The 6,295-nt window shown below is 35.2% G+C and overlaps 1 pseudogene; it reads left to right on the top strand.

Annotated features, from left to right (window-relative positions):
• LOC132169510 (uncharacterized) overlaps positions 1–5,619 on the top strand; it is an 8,470-nt pseudogene extending 2,851 nt beyond the window's left edge.
• The last annotated feature ends 676 nt before the right edge of the window (positions 5,620–6,295 follow it).

Below are 6,295 nucleotides of genomic sequence, written 5' to 3'. Positions count from 1 at the left end.
CCCCTTTAAGTACTTCATCTCAAGCGTTCGCCCACTTCGACAACCATGATGAGTGTATGAAAAGACAAGAAGATACTCAAAGCGAGCTTCAACAAACTAGAATCGAACTTCATCAGACAAGGGACAATCTGCAAGCCAACGTTGAGGAAACGAACAAATTGAACGCCACTGTTGAGTTCTTAATGTCACGTATTGGAGGGTTAGTGAAACTTTACCTATGCATTAATTTTACAAGAACACACATACTAAGTAATCATTAAAAAGCTTATTGATCATTATATGAAATTCTATTCTTCTTAGGTCTGGAGGCAGCTTGATTGGAGGTGAATCAAGTCAAGCCAACAATTGAGGGAGCTTTGGAATAACCATTTATTTAGGATATACTTTTTGATACCATCTATTTGGGATATATTTTTTGATACTATGTATTTGGATAGTTGTTGGTACTTTCTATTTGCTACAGTGGATTTGGGTATTTGTTGATCGTGATCTGTTTGGTAATGTATATTTGTTGGTACTTTTTATTTGGTTTATATTATGTTAAGATATTCGCAAAATTTTTGGTTCAAGAACTTTTGAGTTAGTAAATCTCCCTTGACATGTTTATCAAGGTTAAAGAACTTTGAGTAAACTGATAAGTACCAAATATTGCATATTTAGACCCCTTTATTTACATTAGTTAATCCTTTAGTTGTGTCGTTATTTAATATTTTGTGTTAGTTTTGTGTTTTTAGTATTTTGTAGGTCGTTGAAGAAAAACTACAGCTTTAAAGGAAAAAATGCGAAGTTTGGAAGAAAGCATACTTTGAGAAGACTTAGATGATGTGGTTAAGTCTAACCAAATCCAAGAAAAGGTTAAATCAGATTAAAGTTCAGATTGGATAAGATTTCGGATAGGATTCAAATTCAGATTCTACACACATCTTAGTATTTTGACCATAACTCTCCGGTCAAATATCGGATTGAAGTGATTCAAACGGCATTAGAAAGCTAGCTCAAAATACTACAATATATTGTGAAATAGAATTTTCGTAATTCGGACGGTTTCTATGTCAAAATCGCCCCACAATTAAGAGACACAAATTTGGACGAATCCTAGTCCGATTTCAGACTTCTATTTTGACTGGGAGACAGACTTCCGAATTATCTAGGTTTACTTGGGCTTCTAGGACTTTCCTAAGCCTATAAATAGACTTCTTTGCATTCAAGAAAAGACACACAATCCTAGAGAGCAAAATTCTTTTGTTTAGTTTTTCTTTAGGTTTAGGTTTAGGTTTAGATTTTATTTTTTATGTGGAACTAAATTCCCAACTAAGGTTGGGGATGAAGCCTCACCGATGAAGAACAACATCACCTTTATGTAAGTTTTTATTATTCTGATTTTATTGGGTTTTTTATTTCAATTGTTTTACTTTTAATCAATTGTATTGATTGATTCTTGGATATCTCTTGTGATTCAAGGATACATGTGATGATTTGAGATAATTTCATATGATTGATTGCTTGGCTTTTAACTCATAAAAATTGGATATCCCTTGTGATTTGTTCTACGATACATCTGGTGTTTCAATTTAATTTGGATTCCTTTTGTGATTTGGTCAATGAATGGATACATGGGATGGTTTTGATTAATTCTTTGAAGCATAGTAAAACATATCTATGATTTAATTTGTGAGAACTTCGGATTAATATTGATGAACATAAAGTATGTTGTTATGATTTGGTGAGTGTGAATTCCCAAACCTTAGTACCTTTATTCTTAGATTTACTTATTTTATTTAGTTTATGTTTATCCTTTAATTTTCAAAACTCAAAAGTCAAAACCCTTTTGGAACTAGATTAGGATTTAATTAGTTTAGATATAAATTGTTCTTTCAAAAATACAATTCTCTGTGGGATCGACCTCGCACTTGCAATCCATTAAACTACAATTGATTCGTGCACTTGCGAGTTAAATAAATTTGCACAACATAAACCACCCAAGCAGGTTCTCTCTTTAATATGTTTCATGAAGAAACACATTTTTAGTATCTTTTTCTCTATCATGTTGGGTATCATTCTCATTGTCTTTGATATTATATATTGGTTCATTGTGGTAGATTACTCAAATTGCTTATGAGGATGAATTGGCAAGGAAGAGGATGCAGATAAGTACTTTATTTTGGGTTTTGGAATTTTGCTGGCCATGGATTGTAAAACATATATTTAATAGTTTTCTCCCTTGGCAGGTTTGGTTCATGGGGCAGTTCTCACATATTTTTGATGATTTTGATGAGGTTAGTCATTTTCAATTACGTTTTTTGTGGGCATTTACATTAGTTTGAAGATTGTTGTCTGATGTGGTGAAGTAGTGTTAATGCATAGTAGTCTTCTCCAAAAGGTGTTAAACTTTTAAACTTTGCCAGTATTTGTGGTTTTCAGCTTGTGTTTCCAATGATAGGTGTCGTTTTGTAGTTTTAAGCCATTATTCATGATATGTTTGGCCTTTATATTATATCATTTTCATAATTATAGGATAAAGAGGTATAAGATCATATAAAATTCAAAAATCACCATTTTTTCCCTTTACATTCTCAACAAAATAATGGAGAATCTGAATTTTCGCTTTTTTCTTTCTCTTTCCATTTCCTCTTGGTCTCTTTTTCGACCCCATAGATACTACTGTTTTGTGCTTTTTCTTCTACTAGGAGTTGTGATTTGTTGTGTGGCAAAACAAACTATGTTATGTTATGTTTGTCCCCAAAGTCTGATTTCGTCGAACATGTAGTGTGCAAAATTGTAACGAAGATAATTGATTTCTTCTACTGGTTGATAGTTTGTCTGCCTCTGAGCAAGATCACATCTTTGTGTGTTTGTAGGTGGTTTTGTCTGAGTTATTCTGTGAGAAAGAACCTTGAGTGGGCATTTGGGTCAGAGCTATTGCCTTCAGTAATGGGATAAGTTCATTTTTAGTAGTTCATGAGAACGAACCTTGTTCAGGTGTTTCCTTAATTAAATGGTGGGTACCAGTTCAAAGTCCCTTATTTATAACGATGGATTGATTATCATGCATGATGTACCTGCATATCGTTTTTGAAATGTAACATGAGAATGAAATAATTGAAGGAGGAGGAAATGATATATGTCTTGGCTTCATTTGGGAAAGACGAGGTGATGTCTAAACAATACAAGCCTCCAAGCTTACAAATAGCTCAAATAAAGAAGATTTAGAAGAAAGGAGCTTCTGCAAGTACTACCAAAATGACTTGTCAGGATTAGAGTTAAAACATATGACATTATGAGTCCTTGCCTAAAGTTAAAATGTCATTTTGAGTGTTGGATAAGTGTTAAATAGTGTATATCATAGTTTCCAAAGTATGGGTTGTGTGTCTTGTGGACTACAATGGTTTCAACTTTAGCATTATCCCCAAAACAAGGAAAAGTTCAAATGTAAGAGTTTACGTTATAATAGGTAGGTCTGTGGTGATCCCGGTTGCTATACTCTTAAGAACCTAAATGTCTTGCATCTTTGATTTTGTGGGTATTATTCTTGCTGATTTTGTAGGTCTTTATTTTCCTTTTTCGTTTTCACTCAGACCCTTTAAGAGAAGTATTCCGTTGATAATTTTAGCAATCTTGTAATTCTTGACTCATGAGTAAACGTCCATTTGCTAGCAATCAAAATCGGAAGGCCTGGGTACCGGGTAACAAAGCAGTTTGATCCAGAGACGAAGCAGAGGTCTCTTCTTTTCTAGGTGCGTGTTTAGTTATTCCTTTTTTATTTTCCCTATTGTGTTTTGATTGTATACATATTCTCTTTCTTGCTGATAAATTGGTAATGAAGAATTTTGTTTATGGATATAACGGCAGTAAGAGAAAGATGATAATAACAATATTTTTCTGGTAAACATTATTGTGTCTCAGATTGAATATCCTAATATTGAAGACCTTGCAAAACCAAGACACAGGTTTATGTCTTCTTATGAGCAGGTGGGCCTCTTTGTTTCTTTGAACTAGATTCTTACCTGAAATTTTTCACATGCTTCTATTGATTTTTTTCTCTATATTGCAATGCACTTGACTAAGTAATGCTCAATTAATTGTTTTTTCAAGACGAAATGATGTTCTAACTTCTTTTTATCACTTCTCAATGGATACAAAGGGTCCAACCCTTCGATAAAAGATACCAATATCTTCTTTTTGCAGCTGATCCATATGAGATCATTGCTTTCAAGGTAAATCAATCATATAATTGTACATGCTTTTGATCAGCATCTTATTATTTAAGTTTAGATGTAGCTATCCACCCTCAATTATAGGGTCATTTGCATTCTGTGCGTAAATAAAATAATTTTGCTATCAACACTTAACTCTAGATTAATATGCAACATCCACTACACCATTCAAATTAGGGTTAAAATTAATGTAATAGTGGGCAGATGAATGGTGGGTTGCACTAAGCTGTCAAAATTAATAGATTAGTGCCTTTTAATATGTAATGTCCTTCCTACATCATCCCCCAACTAATATGTTAGTTTTGACACTCATTTGGAGAAGGTAGATTGGATATTGAATGACCCCATAGTTTAGGGTAGATAGCTGAACTTAACCATTTCATTTAGTTTCAAGAAATTTGATTGGTTATGCTTGTTATTTTCATTTCAAGTTCTTAGCACAGAGATTGACAAAAACCCTCCCAAGTTCTTCACACAATGGGATCCAGACTCTAAAATGTTTACGGTTAGTTTGTTTAATATTTGTTCAACTGCTTCCAATGTTTTTAGATGTGATTTGGCACAAAGATTGACAGTTTGATTGAACAGTCTACCTGGTCTGAGTTGTTTATAAGTCACTGGACTAAAAACCTTCTGTAACCTAGACATGTCATTTGATTACCAGTGGGTCAGCTCTTGGTCTTAATTCTCATTATAGCTCTCTCTCTCTCAATTTATTTTGGCACCTACTGACGCAACCAAGTAGAGCAACTTACCTGCTGGCTGAATTGGGCTGGACAATCTTTTCTTTCTCTTTCTTAGGCCACTTGCTAGTCTGGTTAAAATACACTGAATTTTCTTTTTTCAAGTTTTTTTGTTAGTCTGTTCCTGCTAATGGTAACTTATCTGACCCTTTTTTTTTTGTGTCTATCAATGTGAAGTTGCAATTATATTTTAAAATCAAGCCACCAGAGGCAAACAAACCTCAACCTGCCCCTGTAGCCAACGGCACAGCAGCCCCTGGTGTTCCACCAAGGCCTTTGCCACCACCCCAAGGCCCATCCCCACCACTTCCTCCAATGCAAGGAAGGCCACCTGGTGCACCTCTTGGAAATCCTCCAAGAGCTCCTCCTCCAATGCCTCCTTCATTCCCACCACCACCTCCTACAGCAAATGACCCTAGGCCCATGCCTCCTGGTGGGACTCCACCTGTCCCTCCCCCACCTCCTGTTGGTAGCAGCACGATGGCGAATTTCACTCCTGGTACTAGGCCTCCAATGCCTCCCTCACATGGGTTTCAAGCCCAGCAGATGCAAGGCCAGGGTGTTCGTCCACCGCCACCACCTCCTAGCATGGGGCAACATGTCCTCAGGCCACCCTCATCTCAGTAAGCAATTCTCTATGTAGTAGTTGCACTAGAACTGTGTTCGACTACTCTGCTTCGATATTTAGCTACGTCCAAGCTGGTACTTTGAAATGTTTATTTTGCTATGTCTTTAAAGCTTTGAGTATCTTTGAGACTGCAGATATAATATGATTGCCCTCACATGTTTGCTATTTGTTCTCTCTCTCTCTCTCTCTCTCTCCCTCTCTCATAGAGGAAGCTAACGTTTATTGTAACTGGCTTAGGACTCTTTAGCTCATAGATAAGTACCAAGTTAGCACTTATGAGTAAGTGCTAACTTGGTACTTATCTATGAGCTAATGAGTCCTAAGTGCTTCAATATTGCTAAGGGACACCAAACTTATGCTAATGAATGGGTGGCTAGAGTTCTTTTTATTCTTGATTCTCTGGAGAAACTCTTTATATCACTACAAGTCATGGAAGATAAATCTTACTATTTGAGACAACCAACCTTAACAATTTGTCAATCAATTCAAAGAGTTCAATAAAAGAGAAGGCTTTCATGTGAACAAGCATGTCAGAAGGAAAAAAAAAAAAGAAAAAAAAGAAAGCTTTAAACGAACTATATGTACATTGATGTTTTGAATTTTTTTAGTCACATTTATCTTTAGTTTCACTCAAAATAGAGTACAATATTTTTACTCTTGTCATGATTAATAGATAAATAACAGGACACGTTCAACAAATAACATGATCC

The sequence above is a fragment of the Corylus avellana genome, chromosome ca2 (assembly GCF_901000735.1).
Source record: "Corylus avellana chromosome ca2, CavTom2PMs-1.0".
Classification (NCBI taxonomy): Eukaryota; Viridiplantae; Streptophyta; class Magnoliopsida; order Fagales; family Betulaceae; genus Corylus; species Corylus avellana.
This window is presented reverse-complemented; position numbering and strand designations above follow the sequence as displayed.